Source organism: Pezoporus occidentalis, unplaced genomic scaffold (genome assembly GCF_034315485.1).
Source record: "Pezoporus occidentalis ecotype Australia unplaced genomic scaffold, CSIRO_AGI_Poc_V1 ctg4, whole genome shotgun sequence".
In the NCBI taxonomy this organism is placed as follows: domain Eukaryota; kingdom Metazoa; phylum Chordata; class Aves; order Psittaciformes; family Psittacidae; genus Pezoporus; species Pezoporus occidentalis.
Window position 1 is genome coordinate 10,407,388 of NW_026915724.1, and position 22,813 is coordinate 10,430,200.

The 22,813-nt window shown below is 36.8% G+C and overlaps 1 protein-coding gene across 5 annotated transcripts in view; it reads left to right on the forward strand.

The window, feature by feature from the left end:
• The first annotated feature begins 4,140 nt into the window (after nt 1-4,140).
• ST18 (ST18 C2H2C-type zinc finger transcription factor) overlaps nt 4,141-22,813 on the forward strand; it is a 169,868-nt gene continuing 151,195 nt past the window's right edge. For 3 of the 5 annotated variants that reach the window (XM_062633412.1, XM_062633407.1, XM_062633416.1), the window contains exons 1-2: nt 4,141-4,402; nt 4,706-4,841. The gene's annotated coding sequence lies outside the window, so the exon portion shown is untranslated. Of the gene's footprint in view, nt 4,403-4,478; nt 4,842-22,813 lie in introns of those variants that run through there. The other 2 variants (XM_062633411.1, XM_062633410.1) reach the window with 2 other exon arrangements.

Below are 22,813 nucleotides of genomic sequence, written 5' to 3' on the forward strand. Positions count from 1 at the left end.
TTCATTGGCCCTTCTGGACAACGGTTTTTGGGAAAGCCTTTTTATATCTCTTTCCCTTGCTCTCTAATAGATACCATCATCTTTTAAAGAGCAGCCACTCCCTCCCTAAGCTAAGTACTATCTTGGCAGGCAACTGGGGAGGAGGAGTCTTCTTTAAAAGGCTTTGAAATTGTGTTGTTAAAAAATATATAAATAAAGCCACAAAGCTTTTAATAGGGCTTTGAACAATCATCCCTTTCATTCCCTTATGGTGAATTGTGCTTCTGGCTTTTTCATTATTTAGTGTGTATCAAAAAAAAAAAAAAAAAAATCCAAATGTCTTATATTAAGCCATTAAGAGTTTATTTGGGTTGAAAATAAATAAATAAATGTGTTGCTAGCAGTTGGGACTGTGAGCACATGCACAGTTGCCTGGCAGAGGCAACCTGTAGGAGGCACATCAGAAGGCCAGAATATGCTTTAGTGAAAGACCAGAACAAAAGCATCAGCAGCATTTGTGTCTGGCTAAGTACTTTTGCATGAGCCTGGGTACTGGAGTGGTTTACCCAGCTTTTATCTGTTTCAAATTCACCTCACTCCCCCCAGCCCTCTCTATACCACCACTCCAAATTGTAACTCATGGTAATTACATGGAAAAGGGGGAAACATGGGATTTTTAAAATCTTCTTTTATTTCATTTGTTTTAAACCACCTGATGTGCTCATGTGACTGGTTCTTATCCAGTGTTGTTCCTGCAGTTATTAGACACTGAACTAATTGTTTTTTTTTGCATGGCCTGACTAGATTTTTTATACATTCGGATTTGTTTTTTAAGTCCTGGGCATATTTTGTGGGTAGCCAGAAAAAGCATTTTGCTGCTTTCTTTCTTTCTATCCCTTTCCATTTTTGTTTGCCAACTCTGCCTATCATCCCCTGAGAATTCTGCAGCAGGCTGGTGACTGCAGCTAGGGCTCCTCAGTGTGCATAATTAGTATCAATATTACTTCCTCTCGTTTCCCTGGTGGAGCTGTTGGGAAGAGAGAGGAGTCTTTGCCATTAAAAGCATTATTAGGTTCTCATTTTAGCTCCCATGTGACCTACATTGGGCAAATCAACATCAGAACTTCAACTTTATGGTCTTCTTTCTCCATGAGACTAAAGTATATGGTAATTTTTGAAAAGTGCCCATATAGACTGCTGTTAGTATTGTTAAAGAATTAATAGATTACAAGAGGTGGATAAGAGGAACTTCTGAGAATCTGAGCTTGACTTTGCCGTATCAGTTTTGAGACTCATAAATAAAACAATACAAATGGAGCCACTGACAGTCCACATCTCATAAAATGAGGGGAGAGTTGTCCATCTCCAGCCAGGCTCTAGAGGAAGGACAGTGCCTAATGGGTGCCCTTTGATGAGTGCCATTCTATGTGTGGGACACGGGATGTCAGGTTGCAGATGACAGAAAGAGCTTTTAATTCATGCAATCTCAGGTTCATCAAAGACACTGGAACAGAAATGTACCCACAGCACAGAAAAAGTGAACATGAAACTATAACACTGTGTTCTCTAGAACACAGTGACATTTTCCGTTTCTTGCCTATTTTAACAATAACAAAGGATAGTCTCTCATAATAGTATGCAAAAAGGGTATGATCTGAACTCAGATTTAAATGCTAGACTCCTTTAATTCACATAGTTTGGTAAATTTCCCTATAAAAGCAAGGTCCACCTTTTAAAATGTAGTTACAGTATCAGTAATAGAGATGAAAAAAACAGCCTCGATTTTCCCTTACTCTTATCTCAGTGCACTGAGCTCTTACATACAGCCTTCTGTGTGCTTATTCTGACCTACTCAAAACCAGATACCAGAGCTCAGAAAAGGCCTAAGAGGAAGACTTAACTGAGGTCTTCCCAGTCCATAAAACAGGGATTATAAACTTTCTGACTTCATAGTGATACTGTGAAAATAATCAGCCTACTGTATACTGCAGTATTTTAATAGGTGATTATGTTTTCCTGAGATACAAATAATCAAGTGGAACAGTGAGGTTATTGGGAGAGAAAATATGTATACTGTTTTCTAACACAGTACTAATTTTAATGAGATGAGAAAAACTTATAATGTAAACTTGGAATAAAAATAAGTATACAAAGATTAGTTGAAAGCTTCCTATTGGGTCTAGTGTTTTTCAAAGTCTGCGTTAAAAAACAGGAGCAACTGCTTTTGAAAAAGACACAACTGCAGACTCTGACCTAAGACTGGTTGTTTGTTGTACACTAAGAAACAGCCACTTTTGTTTAAAAATCCGGAGAGTTACTTAGGCGTTTCTACTTGCCAGTTCATTCACCATTCATATTTTAAAGGCATTGTTTTCAAGTATTGCTAAAAGATGCAGCTAGTTATTTTAAAGTTTTATGTAGTTTTAGAAAAAAAGTACATTTTTGAAATCTACTTTTGTCATCCAATTATTGGTCATGAATCATTCAGTTGTTAAAGTATATAAGCAGTTGAGTGTTATTTATGTCATAGAATGGTTAGGGTTGGAAAGGACCAGAATACCAACTAGTTCCAACCCCCCTTCCGGGGGCAGGGAAACCTCACAATAGATCATGTGGCTGCAGGCTCTGTCCAGCCTGGCCTTGAGGACTGCCAGGGTGGAGAATTTACCAGTTCTTTGGGCAACCTGTTCCAGTGCCTCACCATCCTCACAATAAAGAACTTCTTCCTTATATCTAACATGAACTTCCTTTGTTTTAAGTTTAAACCTATTACCCCTCGTCCTATCACTACAGTCCCTGTCATACCTGGAATGATCCTTATTCCTAGAACAAAGATTTGGAAGAACCTTTATCACAAACCTGTGAAAGCTTATAAAGGTATTTCACTTGCGATGAGATCAGAATACACATTCACACTGCAGACTCAGAGAACACAAAAGGAAAAGCAGTCTATTGTTTATTTTACAACATAGTGGCACCATGTCTCATGTTGCCCTCTCACAAACACACATGGCAGGTGTTTCATAACACCTGTCTTTTAGAACTTTCAAAGAACAAGAAAAATATTTACTAGGGAGTTGTAAAAGTTAAAAAAGAAAAGAAAAAAGAAAAAAGAAAAAAGAAGAAAAAAGAAAAAAGAAAAAAGAAAAAAGAAAAAAGAAAAAAGAAAAAAGAAAAAAGAAAAAAGAGCAAGGTCAGGAAGAGCTGCCATAAAAAGGAAGGATGGTTTGGATTGGGTGGCAGAAAAAGGATTCCAAAGCTGGTCTGAAAGATAGAGAATGAAATTACAAAGCAATCACTAATAATTTTCCTCTTTCAACATCTGGAAATAGCTGTTGTCTGTGATTTATTGTAAGTATAAAGGAAAGTACTGGAGTTGCTTGGTGTGAGTGGAGGCCAGTGGTCAGTACTAGAAGCACTGAGTCTATATGGAACTCATCTTCCTATAAGGAGCTGGAAAAGACATTTCTGCTTCTTTGCCAAAGTATGGCTTTGAGATTATGCATTTTCAAAGAACAGGTGGGTTTAAAACAATGAGAATAGGTGGAGAGGGTTTTATGATTTTAGGAATACTTGAAATTAATGAACTGAAATGCAAAATCCAAAGTTCCCCTGATGTTTACAGCACCCCCAAATGACTAAGAATTCAGTTGTATAATCAGGCAAAAGTAATAAAGTTGGATCAGAATTCCCACTTTGCATTATGGAAATACTGAAGACTTGAAACTCTGGTATGACTTTTATAATTGAGGCCTATTTTTTTAATGAACAAAAAAACCAGACTTGACACAGGTGGGTTAAGTTTTTCTGGGTGCGAGTTAGGGTTTTTTTCTGTGATGGGTCTGCCACATTCTGAACTAGTTTCTGCTGCTTAACCTGGCTCCAGGGCTCCAAATCTAGATGCTATGCTAAATCCAGATGTTCCTTTCAGATCCCTTCTGGAATAAAATGAAAGTTATAGTGAGAAAATACCATGCAAAGACTGTAGCAAATGCACTCAGTAGACTAGAGTGAAGTTATGCTTAGAGATGATAAAACAAATATAGCTTAAAGTTAAGACAGAGGAAAAGTAACAACCGCCCCAGCCTCCTCCTCTGCTCACACATACAACTTGTTTACAAAAGTGCCTTGTAGTGACTGCTGGTGGTGTCACTCCGTCCCATGCCCCAGAGCTATCACCGGGCCTCATGGGAGATGTGACTACAGCATCGGACATGGGACTGTTTGTTCACTCACTTTCTGTGAAGAGAGTTTTGAACTGTGTTTTGAATAGACAGCATTTTCTTTGTGTGGTTGGTAAATAACACAGAGCAAAGTTAGTCAGCAAGTTACATAGCTTCTGCATTCTGATTCTTTGGAGCCCTTTTGTACCAAGCTTGACAGGATGTTTTTAACAGAATGTGATCTCACTGGGATACCAGAGGTAAGGAAAAAAGTTATTTGGGCTGTTGTGGAATATTATGCACAGAGCTGAGCAAAGTTCTGCTTTAAAATACCTCTTGGAAAGAAGATGGTTTCACAGTGATCTAGTGAACACCTTGTTCAGTGAAAATCTCTGTTTTTCACTCCTTCGTAAGTTATAGGAAGTCTTCATCAGATTTTCTATTTCCCACTTACGGAAAAAGACACTGATTTGCAAATCTTGGAAAGATTATGTACTTACACTAATGTGTAGAGCAAAGGCCCAGTTCTAGTGACAACATAAATTGCTTTCTTTCTGACACAGAACAGAATAAGCAGATCAGATCCAGTTGTTCATCCAAGTCCTAGAAGCAGCAGTGCAAGAACTGGAGCTGTGGCAATCCCAGCAAGACCAGGCAACAGCAACCTTCTGGACGCCCGTGCTCCATCAGGAAGTGAAGGTAAGAAGTAAAAGGAAACAAACCGGTATCAGGGTGTTTCTGTGGAAGATCATTTGCAGGTTTTCATAGCAGACTTTAGAGCTGAGGCTGCTCCTTGTGGTTTTGCTTGGAGGTAGAGCAACAGGGGCTGTGGTACCAGGGGGTGCAGGGCTGGGCGGGCGCCCCCTCTCCCTCTGCTGGCCACCGCTGGGGAAGCTCCTGCGTGGCCGGAGAAAAAAGCCCTGGTTACTAGCGGCTCCCCAGGGTTTCTTCGGTGTCTTGCTCGTGATTTGAAACACTGACAGCCTTAGGATTTAGTGCTGCAAGATTCAGCGGCGGTAAAAGAAGGGTGAGAAATCCGAGTCTTCAAGAAGTCTGGGAAGATGCTTAAAATAAAAAAAAAATAAAAAAAAAAAAAAAAGGTTGTCCTTCACATACTCATTATACAAAATAAAAATGCCATCGATTCATGCTGAATATCAGAGTGATTTGTTTATATTCAAGCTCTAAAGAGGTTTTCATGAAACATGAAGGAAAACCGCATTATTACACAAAATAGCTTCATGAATAATAAGCATCTTGCTGTTCTGAAATTGAATTAACAATAGCTGAACTGTTTTACTATGCTTATCAATAGAACAACAAAGCTTCATTGTTTCTGTGGTCAACAGTTATTATTTTTTTCCAGCCAGCACAGGTGACTTACAAAAAAAACCCCTAATGATTTATTTGGAGTCACAGATAAAGCAGTCAGAGGAAATGAGGTTCTCACAATATGTTAAACTGTTATTCATACCTAAAGACTTGCATAACAAAGAAATCTAAAAATAGGCTTTTAAAATTGGAAAGTTTTGAGTGTTGCTGACAATGAAAGTGTTCTTTGGTAAATGAGGAGGGAAAAGTTTGCTAATTTACTTATGACTAATTGGAGTTACTTTTTACTGTGAGGCACATAAAGAACTAGAATTTGTTTTTTTCTGGTGATCAGTTAAGAAGTGGATGGTTTGAACTTCATTTAGTAGTATAAAAAATGCTGTGAGCAACTCACTGCTCCTATCACCAGTAAGACAGGGTGATGACTTTGGTTCAAAGAAGAATTTACAGTGATGCTTTTATAATGTCAAACTTGCTACTGTACTTTATTTGCTACTGTACTTATCTACCACTGGCCTGTGGCAGATAAGGTGCAACCTCTGCCTTAATTAAAGCAGGTATTTTGTCTGAAGAAGCTTTTAGAGACAAACGTGTTCTCTGAAACAGAAGTCTGTCAAAAGGGGGTGACCGAAGATGATGAATTCATATTCAAAACTTTGGTAATTGTGTTGCAGCGATAATTCTGGTCCTCGTCATGGGTCAGATGCTGACTATTGTACAAAATCAGATTTTATATACCAAATAGCTAACGATGCAGACATGAGACAGCAGTTGAATAAATCAAGTGTGATAAATTATTCAGTCGTAAAAAATCACCCAAAATGTCAAGACAGAGTTTTCTGATTTTTTATCTTTCTACAGTTGTATACATACTGTTAGGGCTTTTTCAACTGATGATTTTTCAGTGTCTCGCCCATTACAGGTGAATTGCCATCAATAACTGGAAGCTTGATCGCTTTTTGACCTTCAGTCAGACAGAGGTTAGCAGGGTGGGGTACAGTTTATTTTATCCCTGAATTTGAACAAGAGAGTGCAGAAGTTCAATAAAAGTAGGCTAATATTTATGGAAGTTGCGATGGAGAAACCAGTAGAGGTCAGCACAGAGTGCTGAAATGGAAGCAGAGTGCCAAGGCTTTGTGTCTTTATGCTCTGTACTTTTGATCTTCAACTTTTCCTTTAAAATCTGGTAAAGGCTTACAGTGGCTTATTGTAGTCAATATTCCTTTCCTTTTAGAAAAATAAATTAGAAATACTTGGGATAATATGATAATGGCAGACCACTTAAACAGAGCAATTTACACAACATCATGCACTTTGTAGCATGTTACAGCTTGCACAGAGATGCTGGAAAACTTATTTTGTGGAATCATTATTAAAACTATGTGTAATATGTATTACATGCAGTGACAAGTGCATCTAGCTGATGATTATATAGCAAAAAATTAGGAGAAAGAGGAAAATTTTTAGGTAATAAATTTTCACATACTTGAAGTTAAAGTAACAAAAGAATTTTTCTCATTTCAAGTAACAAATCTGGAGAAGTATCATCAAGTGTTGTTTTATAAATCTTCTTTGTGTATATACACATATAAACAGACAGAGAGAGAGAGGGAGAGAGGCAGACAGACTCTGTATATAAAGTTGAATAATCTTTTGTTTCACTTTTTAAAGCCGTGGTTTGCTCGTGGTTTCCTTTTGTGATTTAAAGCAAGGAAGAGAATCACCATGTACAGTCTGCGCATGAAAAGATCCTTCAGCATATATCAGCTGCAAAAGCTCATTTCTCAAAAGCTTCTGTTCAAGCTGCTTTCTGTAGATCTAGAAGGAGCAACCTGGCTCTCCCCCGTCTGTTTCGTTGCACTTTGACAAAAAACTTTGAAAAATACCTTGCTATTAAATTGTAATTGTTGAATGTTAAAGAATTACAAAAAAAAAATCACCAGATAAAGGTGGCATGTTCTACTTTGATTCCAATACAAACTTAGCATCTGCTGTCTATGAGTTTAAGGAGAAACTTCCCCATACCTTCTAAAGAACTGTGTAAATAGAGAATATTTTCTTAAAATCCTCTTCACTTGTTCTGCTTACCTTTCATTAGCTTCTTTAAACTGATTATAGAGGCACTGGAAAGCACCCAGCATCTCTGAAAACTATGCTTTCTTTTTATTTGCTTTAACATGCACTTAGAAGTGTCAAGAACTAGACAGAGACTCTTCAATCTTTTGTAATGGCACTTGTCTTGCATGCCGTTAGTCAGATGACGTAAGTGTGACCACAGTTTAGAGAGCTTTAAGGGAGGCTTACTGCAAGGGAGGGATTCCCTGATAACTGTAAAAACTATCAGCAGTATAAACTCAGGTGGGAATGAGATGGAGATATCATAAACCTCTGTTGTGTATCTGACCCATGACATTTTTTTTCCCACGCTTCTGCTACTGTAACATCACACAGGTCTTCCAGTCTAGCATAGCTGAATTTTCTTGTAGAAGATGTCTTTTTACATGTGTAGTGTAAAATCCTGGTTTTGGTACAGTCAGTGGAAGTCTTGATGTTTGAATCACTGGGGAGACCAGGAACTCTACAGGCTTCTTTCAACATTTTTATTTTTCCCTTAGGCAAAGGCAACTTGCAAATAATTTCATTTATTTCACAATACAAGGTCCAACCTAACAGTGTGACATAAGAGTGATGGCATGTTAAATGACAAGTTCCAATTTGAGCCCGAATTTTTTCTCAAAGATTTGAATTCAAAGATTCTTATCAAAGATTCTTGGATTCAATTCCACGATTCAATTCAGTTCAGAACTGATCCAGTTCAGTTCTTCTTTTAAAGGGAAATGGAGAAACAACATCTACTGCTGATTTTGCTCATGACTTTGACTGTGCTTTGAGATAAAAGTCAAATCCACCATCTTTCCCCAGGTAAACTTCTGATGCCTAGGCCCTTTTGGCACACAGTATTTTCCAATTGATTTTTTCTCATTTTGTGTTGGGTAAAAAGGTTGTGAGAAGTTGTATTTTGCTGAGCCATAATGGAAATGTTAATTTACAGTAACTGATAATCTTTATTAATTTTGTTGTTGGAAAGGAGGAGTCCTTCTCAAATGCTTTTCTCAAAAAGTACTGCAAAGATTGAAGTAAAGGTGTTTCTAATACTCAGTGGTTTTAGTCAGTCAGTGTTGAATTCCACAAGTCCAAGTATTTCCATTTCTTCAATTAAATTTGTCTACATGCTAAATTTGATGAACATCTGTTGTGCTTTTTTTTCTGTAGCATATGGGATATAAACCCCCAAAATTCAGAGGCCAAAATAATGTTTCTGGAAATGTGTAGTTCAATCGAGTATAGTGTTATGGTAGAAGGTTGCTATTCTTATCTGTATCCAGACCAAAGATGGAAGATTACGGAAGAGCTTTTAATGATTAAGGAACAGAAGGTCTATCTTAACACTGAAGTCCTCAGTCTCTTCGTAGATTGATGTTTGATATTTGTTTGATTGTGGTATTACTGTCATACATTCTTACAGGTGCACTAATATTTTATTCCCATTTTGTCCTTTTCTGATGTCTTTATTTTATTTTTTTGCTGGCTTTTAAAAACTGTTCTTGCAAAGTAGCTATACATAGTTAAATTATCCTACCACTATATAGCTAAGTTTTATGTTTGTTTAAGTCAGGGATAAATTTCTTCATTCTTAGTGTATGTGTGTACAGGGGTGACTTCCAGCATTTTGGCATTACTTGATAGAGAGTTATCTGTCACTTGACTATAAAACTGTGTGTCCTGTTCAATCATATTTCAAAAAACTGTGGGCTTGTGTCCAGGTGGGTATCGTATTAATTCAGACAGTGGTGATCTGTAATCAAGATAATGGCACTAGTGAAAATCTCTTGCTATAAATGTGAAATCTATGGCATTTGCACCAGCAACTGAATAAACTATGGTTCCTTTCCTTTAATTACATTATCAACTTGTAGACTGCAAAATAACCTAAAATAAGTTAGAGCAAATAAATTAGAATGATAAATATGTGCAAATAAATTGTAATTTCAAACATTTTACAGGGAAAAAAAAAATTTTCACCCATTTCAAGAATAAAAGTACAACCTAAGGAATTGGTATATTTCTGGGAAATATACTCCATATAATAAGAAAACATCAATATAACAATTTCATTTTTCGTGATTCTACCATTTCAGTGAAGCATATCTATGGAGGCAACTTTGTTTCTAAGGTGCTTAAGAGATCAAATATGGTGCTTTTTTCCCTGACTGTATTAGACTGGATGGTATAGGTGGGTTTGACTGTTTTCAATTTAACCAAAACAGGAATTTGTTACCTGTCTTTTTCACTGTTTACCTCAAGTCAATACTAGGCTTTTCTTTTTCATTTCCTCACTTTCTTGTATTTCAAGAATAAACTTGACAAATCTCTTCTTGCTATTCTTTAAATCCCACTGAAATCAATAGGATGCTGAACCCAAGTCTTGAGTGTCTTGTATCTCCCAGTAATATTAAAAATCTGTTTGTATGGGGTGACTTGAGGCTGGAGACCTGTAGCTTTTACAATGTCAACATTAAACCTAAGGTATAGGCGAATTTAAATCTCTCTAGAAGGTCTAAAAATCACTTCATTTCATAGAAATTTTCTCAATAATTTTTCTTATACCTCTATGTTTCTAAGAGGTCAGTATTCACACTATCTCCTTAACTGTAAATCAAATAAATGTTAATTCAGTTTTGTAGCATATATTCATGATTATGTTTACAAGCCAAGCAATTTCTGAAAAGCTTAGTTTTTTAACAAGTCTCTTCTAAAAGAGAATCTTATGTTTGGCTCTTCTCTACATAACAACCTTTTTATGAGCAAATTGTAATACATCAAAAGATTTTTTGTAGTATGGATTTGTGCTCAATATATTGCAAGGGGCTATTAAGCGTAGGTTTTGCAGAATAGAAAATGTTTAGTACATAGTCTTACTTTTTCTTTTTATCTTTTAAGGGCAAATATCAATTTCAGTTGTATTAAATAGGTTTTCCCAACACTTTAAATATATTTGACTATTCTTTGGGGGTTTTGTGTTGGTCTGAAAAAAGAAATGTGCCTTCCTGGAAACCTTTTACCTATGTTTATATATGTTGTCGTTTTAGCAATACATGCGTATTTTATATCTGTATGTAAATATACACAGAGCATTATGAAACTTCTGCAGGAAAATGCTACTTGGGAGCTCATTAATATCTTTTATAAGTCATATTGACATTAATTTTGTTCCAGAAATGAAGATGTTAAACTTAAGAAAATATTTAATTGAAATGAGATGGAATATGGATAAAAGTCTTAGAAAATATTAACTGCTGCTTTAAACAGCGTGAAGCAGAAACACATGTTATTTCCCATGAACTTGATTCACAGAAATATTTTATCTATTTTTCACAGTAATAATTTTATTAGTAGTGCTCCTATACAAGTGTTAATCATGTGATTGCATGTGTCAAACATATTCCATTTTGCTTGCAGATTTATACTACTTCAGAGAAAATGTATGAGTAAAGATTTTCTGGTAGCTTAATGTTGGTAATAAAGATGACCACAGAGAATGTGTGGTGTAAGGATGCTTACACCAAGTTCACTTGCAAAAAAAAATGATTTAGAGTAGCATAGATTTTTATTCTTGACTAACCCTACTGTGCTGTATGATGAGATGACTGAATTTACTGGATTCTTGGTTAAGTGGAGTAGGGGATGTCATCTGCTTTGACTTTAATGAGGTTTTCAGCACAATCTCTCACAATTTCCTCATATTCACCTAGGGTCGTTATGGAGTAGATGGATGGACTAATAGATGAGTAGGAAACTGGACGAATAATTGGACTTAAGGGTGGTGGCTAATGGTTCATACTCACCTTGATGTCTGAGCTCCTCAGGGCACTGTCTGGAAACCCATCCTGTTTAGTAACTTCATGAGTGTCTTGGTAGACAACAGGTTAAACATATTATACTGAAGGCTGACAAAGCACTCGACTGTATAAACAGCAGAATAGCTAGAAGACTAAAGGAATTGGTTATTTCCCTTTATTTGATACTAACTAGGCCACATCTAAAACATTAAATCCAGTTCCAGGCACCCCCATACAAGACAGATGTTGATCAACTGGAGTGTGTTCAGTGGAAAGCTACCAAGAGGGTTGAAGCAGGAGCAAATGCACTGTGATGAGACCCCAAGGAAGCAGGGCTTGTTTAATCTGGAGAAGAGATGCTTAGAGGAAAAAAACTCAAGTTTAGGTAGAGCAATCCTGAGAAAATAATAGTGTTGCATCTTCTGAAATAACATTTTCCTGTGAGAGAGTAGGGCCTCCTGCCTCTTAAAGAAGCTCATCCATTCCCATGCATGAGGAACATTTGGGTTGTTCAGGAACTCTAATGAATCTTCAGATGTTGCAAGAAATTCCCTTGCAGTTAGAGAGTAGATGTAATGCTGCAAGGGAAAAGTATAGTTTTCATATGAGTAACAATAGAAAACATACAAAATTGGCAGTCCAGGTATGAGCTGCTGGTTTATCCAGGTCTCTGAACCTCCTGTACTTGCTGGGAGGTTTCTTCCTGCAGAGCAGTCTTTGTCATCACTCCTGGGATGTTGCAAATTTACAGAGTAGAGATGTTTGGCCAGGATGATGAAGGCTATTGGCAGGGAACCAGTGGCCCATGGGTTCTGAACCATGCCTTGGTTTGATTTGGTGGTGCTTATACTCTGGTTTTGGTCTTTTTCCCTGAAATTTGATGTGAATATTTTTGTTTAGGAAGAAAGAAATGTGTCAAGGCAGTCATAAGAAATCTGATGCACTTTTGTTTGGAAGTGAAAATAGTAGAATAAAACGAGTGATTAAAAGATTTTCCTTATGCCAATTCAACATGACTTACAGTGAGGGTGGAGGGATAAAAGGAAAGGGTTTGTGAGCTATCTTAGGTCATTGGCAGAAAATACTCTACTTGGGAATGTGGAGTGCATTGTAATTAACCTTGTACTGTGTGGGTTTATATTCCAGAAGTTATTATGAAGTGTCTGGGAAGATACCAATGTGATCAGCCCTGGAATGGACACCAACAAAGTGGTACAAATGTTCAATCTGTCCTATCCACATGTTCTCACGTTAGGCCAGGAAAAGCACCTCTCCCCACTTGCTTCTTTCTGATTGCAGAAGCAAGTTTGATATACGCATTGTATGCTTACAAGTTTGGTTTGTTGTACTGACTCAGGCTGGGCTGATCAAATGCAGCACTGCTCACAGGACTTGTGTAACCATTTGTTCTATTTCTTATCTTTTTGCTTTTCTACGATTTGATGTTCCATTTCACCTCCCTGGTTAACTCTTTCTTACTACATACTCCTCCCCAAAAAAACAGCCTGCCCAATTTCTTTCTCCCCCAAGGGTCCCAGGCTGTGCTATATGTCTTTGACAGTTCAGTATTTCTCATAACATTGCTGATGTACTTGTGGCCTTGCATAAAATTTCTGCTATGTTTGCCTGACCATTGTTGGCCTTGCAAGACTGGACTCATCAGAGGGTCCTTGGTGGTGCCCTTTGCTATCTGCTTGAGAAATCCAGCCATTCTTCACTGCACTATCTATAAAGATCGTTAGCTTCTTGTTTTTCCATCTCTCAGCAGTTTCTCATTTTCTGTTCATGTTTGAATGGGTAGTCTTAGCATGTCCTGTTCATTTAGTTTTGACTCCAGATAGGGCCCAGGCAGCAGACTCACTGCTTTCCTGAGCCCTAACTCTTATAGTATCATCCTTAGTTAATGCTATCGGTGTACAGTAGCAGAAATACTAGGTAGTACACCAACAATTTGGTAGTAATTGGTGTAACTATGTAGTGTCTTTGTTTCCAGAAAAATAGAAAAGCATTTATATGACCTGTAAGTTTTAAACATAGAATTTAAAAAGTAACAATGCAGTGGGACAGCCATATTTCAGGACTCTACATATGTGATTTCCATGACTATGTGTTCACCAGCCAGTGTTGCATCTAGGGCAAAATGTAACCTGGAAATGAATAAAAGTGAATGCATGCTCTCCTTGATGTGCTCATTCATGACTCTCCCTGATTCAGATGACAAGGCAGCCAGTTACTAAAAATCTGTCCAGAAGAAAGAGAACATGCAGCGCATCCTATTCACCTGTTTGCATAATCTTTTGCCTAACACTATCACAAAGGAATCATGTTTATTCAGTGATTTCTGGAAGTCAGATTTCATGAGCAAAATGAATGAAGGACAGTGGACAATGATGACTAAAGATGAAAAGATAATGCTTGTTCTTGTAGTGAAAATAAAAAAAGTTTTAGAGATTTCTGTATGAATAAAAGCACTTCTGCTTCTGAAACAACACTAGAGATGCCAAGATTTCAATGGAATTATACATTTGGAATATGGTGATATTTTTGGATAGCTTTTGTTTTGTTGTTGAACCAGAGATTTAACACTATCCAACACTCCATCAAAGATATATTGCATTTGATTAGTTTTAAGCCTCTTTTTTAAATGCTGCTAAAGAATTGGCAACCCTCATTTAATCAGCTGGAAACCTGAGAAGTGCTTGTACAAATTCTACAGCTGCATCAAAGAATGCCTGAAAAGGACAAATTCAAAATTCTGATTTCCACAGGTTTGAGATACAGTTGGTTTAGTAGCTAAAGATAGGATCTTGGAATGCCAGTGTTTTATCTAGTGACTTGTTTCATTTGGATGGACTTAGAGTCCTTTTTTGCTGATCTGCTCCCATTTAGCCCTGGATATTTGGTTACTTGAATTTGGTGATCGTGAAAGAAAAAAACTATGGTACATTAAACTCTTCTATAAGATGTTTTCTGTGGTATGTAGCCATTGTTATGTACATAATCAACAGAGATATAGTGAACGTATTAAAGGTAGTTCATTGTGAGAAATCAGTGTCATGTACAGGTAAAGAGCAGAAATGCTTTGCTTATTTTTGGAGCTCAACAGGATGTAACTTTTCTTTCTGTTTACCTGGACTGCAGGAGAGAAGCAGATTTTTATTATAACTCTTTATTAAGCTTTTTTTATTATGGGGACATTCCTCAAATAAAAATATACCTGGAGTCTAACAGATTCCATCTCCAAAGGAAAAACACATCCTATTCTTAACAGACTAGAATGAAAAACTCAATATTACTTTAAATTATCTACATTTTTGCTGAAATATCAAGTAGTTTTAGTTAGCTGAATAAAAAATGGTCCTGAATCCTCAAAGTACTTTTGTGAAATAAAATGTATGTTACGCATGTACAGTGACAGAGGGAAAGGAAGAAACAGACATTGCCAAGGACATTCTGAGAACATTTATTGATTGGAAACAAATCACTGGATTTTTTTTGTTTTGTTTTGCTAGGGTTTGGTTTTTTTTGCTTCTCCATATTACATGAAGTGGTCTCTGTTTGGGTGTAATTTTTACTTTTTAGTGCCATCTGCACCTGTGGCCTTTGGACTTAATGTTTATGACAGATGGACTGGACTGTGTTTGCACCATTTAGTGTATAATCCTTCAGTATGTATCTATGCCATGCTAGGCAGTGGCACTGGCCCAATGGGCATATTTATTAGTGCAGACTTCCTGTCTGCTTCCATTGTTCTGTTGCAGTGTCCTTTGAGCCTAATGGACCTTGCTTTGTGCTGGGCCCTCCTACAAAATATTGTTCCTGATTCATGCCAGATTATCTGTTGCAGACTCTCATCTTTTCTTTTTTTTTTGTTTTTTTCTCTAACACGTTTGCCAACTAGAGCGCTTTAAATGGATCAATTCCATATTGTAAATTCTCTTCCTTTCCTCTCAGCCTGCAAGCTTCATTTTGGAACAAGCTTGCTAGCTTTGTTTGCTAGTATTGAGATGCTCGATAAAAAAGAGAACCATTTCCTCCAAAAAATGTTGCATCTCACGCTGCCTGAGGTCCAATTCTGCTGGAAACGGAAGTTCGTCCCAGGAAAGCGATGGCCTCTGTAAAACAGGGTGTAATAAATACAGCCCCAACTGGAGGAGCCTGCTGGCCCAAGGCTGGTAGCCTGGAGCTGTGTGGCACGTCCATTCCTGCTGAATTCATCGTGGGCGTTGTGTGGCGGGTGTAGGAAAAAGAGCAGGCTACTGTTGCACAAGGGTTGTTGCCTTCTGTATCAGCAGAACAACAAAACAAATGCAACAGTTAGGCGCTTGCAATTTTTTAAGTTTTTTTAAGGTTTGAAACAATTGAGATATTATGATAGCAGAGAACAATTTAGTATTCTTCATTTATCTCATGAAATCATGAGGTTGCCTGTCTTAATTTTTTGTGCCTCTTACAGAAATGCATGAAATGAACCTTGCAGTTCAGCTGTCATCACAACAAATTAGTGGCAAATTTCAGAGACATTTGAGAATCAAAAGCACCTTTTTGTAACCACCAACATTGTATATTCCTAACAGTTAAAAAGGATTTTAAAATACTTCCGTAGAAAGTGATCATGCCCTTGTTAAACCCTCTGTAGAAAGAATGATCACCTATATAACTTCTCATGCTTTATGGCAAGACTATACATTGTGCTCACACTATCATGATCAAGAGAAAAGGTAGAATGTACTGTACCATACACCTGGATTCTACCAGGGATAGTTTCTGGGATAGGTATACTTGCCAACCAGATTTCTGTAGGATGAGAATGAAGACCTGGGAGGCAGAATTTATATTTCATAAATTAAAAAAGCAATTATCAACATCATTTTCATATCTAGAAAAGGTTTCTTTGTTGAAATAAAACTGTATAGTAAAAAGCAAAGATATTTTGATGTCATATTCATGACTAAGAAGTAGAAAAGGTAAAAATCCTCTCTTTTCCTGTCAACAATTTTAAATTTAACATTTTTGATTTGCAGTAAAAACTTCAACTATAAAATATCCATTTGAAATGTGTAACTGAGTGAACCTGGGCTTGAGAAGAAAACATGTTATACAAATACTCATGTATGGTTTGAATACTTTTGTTTTTCATTCAACTTTAATTCTGTTGAATAGTTAGCACTTTCAAAGATCAGGTACCCAAACTGCACTGCTGAAACTCCATATGGGCAGTTTTATAAAGGAATATGTATATTTTCAACCCTGAATTCGATGTTTATACAATATGATTGAGATGTGAAAATCTCATGGCAGTATGTTTGGCAATCATCTTTCACACACCATGCTTTTTTTTTTTCTTTTGTGATATGTGAGTTTCATCAATTTAGCTTCATATTTGCACATCGTGAAGGAATATTTTTAAGAAAGCAGTGTAGAAAATGTGCAAGCTAGTTGTGGGCAAATCCCGTTTAATACCCTTCAATTTGAATTAACTCTGTGCCAGTTCTGAATTCTTTTTTCTTGCATTTGCTGTGACAGTATCACAATTTGTTCCTGGTAGATTATTGCTCACCTACTCCATGAAAAAGCAGTTTTCTAAGTTGCTTTTTCATGCTGCCAGTCAGTGTGATAATGAAGTGTCTTCTCAAAACTACCATAAAAGCTTCAGTGTCTCTGGTTTGTAAAAGACATTTCATAATTTTAAGGTCAGAGCAGAGGTTGGCACAGAGTTATACGGTGGAGAAGACAGGATATTATTGAGTGCTAATTATTTATTTGCTTGACTTTCTTTTGCTTTATAGAGTTCATAGCCACAGCTCAGTACCACAATAAAGATATTATCTAAGTTTGCCTGCACAGTGAAGTAATCTTCTGCCACAAAGGTCTGTTTGGTATATGATAAGATTAGCTTTAACATTATTGCAACGTCTGAGTTTGATTGGAGTCTTCTGCAAATAATGACCTGAGGGTTTGTATCATCATGTAGACAAGCTGCATGACCATTCAGCTGTAAGTTCAGTGCCAGTAATGTACAGTGCCCCACAACTGCGGAGCTAGGTATTATGTCCTGCAAGTGGAATTATTCAGTTAATCATGGCTGAGCCTCGGGGCTGAGCTGATGGAAGCACATAATAGCAAGGTTATGCCTATCAGGGATATGCAGCCTAAATCTCCCAAGTGTGAGGCACACTAGAGACAAGTGTTGTGTGATGGCATAACACTCCCTTGTGGATCATCATCATATCCCTTCCCTAGACACCACTTGATTACTAGCCAAGCCAATATACCATACTACCATCATCTACCCTTGCATCTACAATGCAAAAAAAACAAGGGGATTTTTCTAAATTGCATCTATCTGTGCCCACTGGAGACTCAGCTTTATCTGGTCTTGACTGAATTCACACTTCTGTTAGAGGAACTGTGAATCCAAAGAGCTTTGCAGAACATCTAAACTGGTCAATAACCAACTGCATGTCCCTGGAGACATGAGACAGGAGACTGTGGTCATCTGCAAACATTAGCTCAGGAATACTTGCTTTATATATGTAAACCTCTGTTTCTGCATGTGCTTACTGAAGATTTGTGACGCCTCTATTCAAATATTATTGTGCGTAGATGCATAGCCTAACTAGAACCCTCAAACGTTTTCCATCACTGAAGCCATTCTTGCCTGTTATGCCTCTGGTATGGTGGAACTCCTTCTCTCAGGCCTTCTACCTACTATTTTTGCCTATGGTTGTAGTGTCTTCATAGCTGCAGCATTTTTCTGATTTGTCTGACCTACAGGAACGATCTGCCATTTTTCTGATCCACCAGTTTTGGGGTTTTGGTTTTGTTTTTTTTTCCTCTTCCAAGAAATCCAGATTTTTGGTCCCACAGACAGCCTTAAAAAGACTTGTTCACCACAGACATCCACAAAGGTCTGGATCAGTTTTCCATCTACCTTTATGGCTATCTGCATTCACAAAGAAATAGGACAGTGCCCTGGAGATTTTCATTCATTCTGTTCTAGACATGATTTTCATCCAAGAGGCAGATAAACTAACGGCTTTCCCTATCCCTGACTTGTCAAGGTCCAAACAATGGACTGAGCCACTAACTTCCTGATGTCTCTAGGCATGTTTGACTGTGATCTTTAAAAAGACCTATCACACCACCCCGAACCTGTTGGGGAATTCTAGTGATGTCATTCATTGTAGCGTCCATAGGCAAAACAGCTGTTTGTTTCGCCTGCTGAAACACCCTTTGTTGCTTCTAAATTATCTGGGACTTCTGTAGGTCCCAAAGGCAAAGGATGATGCAGGTGAGCCATTCCTGGCATCTCCTAGAGAGTTTTTGAGCAATGACTGACTGAAGATCTGCAACTTTCTGCTTCTCCATTAATTTTCTTTCTTAATATGTCTATACATTTTTTTTACTGCCATTGCACTTCTCTGTTTTTGCGTGTTTTTTTATTGTTAATGCAGTTCTTATGCTTTATACCTAGATGTTAAGACCAACTTAGTCTCATTTGTGTTTCAATTGAAACAGTCTTCACATCTGCTTCTTACAAAATCAAGGATGTTCTTCAATGTTGAACACTAAATAAAAGGATGCAGTGATAAATTCATGAAATGTGGTAGGTAGATTAGAGCACAAAGGGTTACATTTTGTTCCTTATATGAGGTTTTTACAAATATAAAAATGGTGTTGATGCTTTCCTCTAAAAGTTAATCACAGTTTGTGCATGCAGGAAGCATACTTAAATTCTAAATAAAAGCTCCTAGTTGAAACTGAAAGGAAAATATATATTTCATTTATTAATAAACAATGTAAGATGATGCCATTTAGAATAAAAGAATCAACTAGGTTGGAAAAGACCTTTAAGATCATTTGTACCTTTTTTTAATATTTTAGAAACAAAATCATTTGTTTCCTTTATTTTTGTTTTCTTTTTCTTGTAGACTAATATATCCAAACTACAATATATAAAAAATTCCAAATTGTAGTAAAATTATTTGAAAAATATGAAAAACAAATGCCAGAAAACTGCAAATACTGCAATAACAAATGTTAAAAAAATGAGTGTATTTGTAGAAAGCTTTTTTTTTAAGATTCCCATAATATCCCTTTTTTATTTGATTAAAGGCCTCTTTGCTTAAAGACCTCCAGTTTTCATTGGTCCTGTTTCTCATTTTGTTAGACATAACTGGGTCCTGCCTACAAAACCCCCTGTGCTCATGTAACCCTCCTGTGTTCACTTCCTTCCTTCACTGATGGGGAGAGTTAAACCACTGAATGATGTGAAAGGGGAGCCTGTGAATTAGTTGGAATCAGTTGCTCCTCTCTATAAGGACTAGCATAGACAGAGCTTGATTAGTTTCTTTAGCCAAACCCAAGAAGCAGTCCGACAACTGATTTTAAAATCTGTTCTTGTGGTAGTCTGCAGGTGTAGGAATAGTAGTCTTTCAAGTGGTTGACAGCCTCGCATGTGAACCTCACAGCGCAACTTCTGTATATGGCTGAGATCAATTTGGCTCTGTGTGGGATTATTTCATTTGTCCCTCTCACTGCTCTGAATCCTTTTCTTCTGTCTGTTAGTTGTATTTCCATTCCACCAGTTAATACTGCAATCAGTGAGGATGAGAGAGTAATCCATCCTTTGTACAGGTCTTATGTCTTTCTTCCATCTACCTACTTGTTTTCCCTAAATCCTGTGATTGCTCAGGAACTAGCAACAGAGACAGATGGAGGATGTCACACCTACATACAAATGATAAAGAAACGATGGCTGCTGGCCATTGACTTGCAGTGACAGAGCCATCTTTAACTTGTACATCAAAGAAACCCTTTTTAAGGATAGTGTCACCATCAGTGGTTGTTGAAAATGGAAAAACAGATCCTCAGCTGTCATGTACTCTATCACTGATTCACTGTGCTACAACAGCAAGCTGGTTACACAGTAAAACCATGACATAAGACAAGCTAAGCCAAAAAAAAAGTGAGAGACTAAGGAGGTGTACAGTACATATTGAAAGTGTCTTGCAAAATGTAATGTTAGTATAAAAATCTGAAATTAAACATATTTTTCAGATGGGACAAATTTTAAGGTGGTCATTGCTGTACATATGTATTACCAGAAATCTGACTTTGAGAATAAATGACTACCTAATGTTTCCTTAATTGAGGCTGATATCAAAGTTAGATTCTTTGTAACATTACTCACAGATTTCATGAGGATCTGGGTAATTCAATGAAGGTGTCTTCACAAAATTATTTAAACTTGTAGATAAAGACTTAGCATTGATTGTGTAACATAGAAAAAGATAGATGAACAGGTTGTTGTGGGAAAGAACAGCTCAAACCATTGATTATAAAAGCTGCAGCATTAACTGCTAATAGATATGTTATCTTCCCAGATTAATAGTTTCTTCCATTTAAAATGGTAACTGCACTGTAATTTCCCATTTATTAGTGGAAAAAAAAAGAGGTGTATTTTGGGGGAAGAGGAGAGAAGAGAAGGTCTAAGACTTAGAATTTCCTTTATTTAATCAACTTCATTATAGAAAAATAATGGGTGAAATAGCATGAAAAATAAGATTTGCGTGTGTGTGTGAAATAAATGCAAATACATCAGAAGTCTGATTAATGTTAGGTTCCCAGCAGTTAAAACAACCCTGTTTTTTTGATACTCTGACACTTGAGCTTGTAGAATATATATTTTCTTCCTTCTGACTACTCTGTAGTCGTTTGTTCATTATAATCTGAAAGACTATATAGTCCACTTCTAACTGATATAAAAAGGCAGTAACTCTCAGAAATTGTCCCACTGATGCCTATGAAGGTATTTGCTAGAGAAACTGCTGGCCAGAATAAGTAAGGGCTCCATTAAAGGGTTCAAATGGAAGATAAAGTTTAATTTATGTTTACTTGCTATACTCTTATTCTCTAGCATTCCTCTTGTTTAAATCTTTATTTCTTCTTCCACTTATATTTCTAACTCCTTCTAACTCTTTCTTATTCTTCTTTTATTTTTCTCTTTCCTCCTCCTAATATTCCATCTTAACAAGATTTTGTGAGTCACACTGATTCCAGGCAAACAAGCTGCTGTACTGTAAAATAAATAGCCTTGAAATGCTACAAAGTAAATCACTTGCCTTCAAGATTAAGCTGAAATGTTTGCTTCAGCTTTGTGTCTGAACATCCTTCCACTTAACCAGATGATAGCAGACTTTTTGCCAACAAAACATATCTTTACTAAACCAGGGCCATCTTTCAATAAGAACAGAGCAGTACGATGCCCTCTGCCATCAAAACATGCCTCTAGCCCTATTTATTTATGAGGAGCTTTGTACTGGATACAAACTGATCATGAATGTTATCCAGCTTTATATAAGACATCACATGGTATTGGTAATCTGATACAGGGTTTTAAATGGATAGCAACATTGCCAGTTTTAAGTGCCAGCTTTTTTTTTTTCGCTTTTGCTATCAAATGGTATAGCATGTACTGCTAAGAAATAATCTAGCCTTCACTGAGTTTATGCTTCCTGCAGAAGAATTGCTACGTCTTTATATTGCCTTTTACTCTTCTGAACAAAATAAACTATTTAGTATTCTCTGAGTGAGCACCCTAGAAATAGATTGTTGTAGGAAGAATGATCTACATTTTACTTCTTGCTCCCAAATATATTTTTCTTTTCACAAGCTTGTGTTTCAGTATCTATTTACTGTACATTTATTAAAACAGATATGTTTTACTGTTACATGTTTGGCTAGTCCTAAGGAAAAGGTTTTCAGACAAGGTATATTGACTTTTCTTGGTGTTTATTCTTATAGAATTCCATTTAATCACCTATACTAGAATTTGTGTATTTAGAGAATTAGCTTTATTTGCAGATTGGGTATATAATTGACATTCAATCCATGCAGGTATGGAAAAATCTAACCTGGTGTGAGAAACCTGAACTGTGACTAACATCCTGAATTTTTCCTTTGCAACTTGATCTAGAGTATGGCTAAGCATTAACATGGAAAATCTAGCCTTTTTTTTCCCAGAGGGCCCCTTTGCCTTATTGTAGCTGAAATGCTTCATGCACTGTATCACTTTGATCTGAAAATGAAAATCTGATGAACACTTGTTCGAGTATTTTAAAGGTAAAGATAGCTTGGGTCAATCCCTTGAATCCCTAGTTTCTCAAATCAATTAAGCACAAGTTAAACTGAGGTTCTGGAGCTGGTCTGTGCATACTTAAGGGAAGGAAAATTGGTTAATTTGTTCTTGACTTACTGGAAAGCAGGTATGGGAAAGAATATAACAGAGGGAGCACCTAAAAAAGTGAAGAGAACCAAGGTAAGCAATTACTTTGTAGTACAGATAGAGGTGTCTCAGACTAATTTTGGAAATAGTTTAAGCAGAGATGTGACTTGGACGGGGTTGGACTGGTATGGAGAATTGTAAACTGAAAA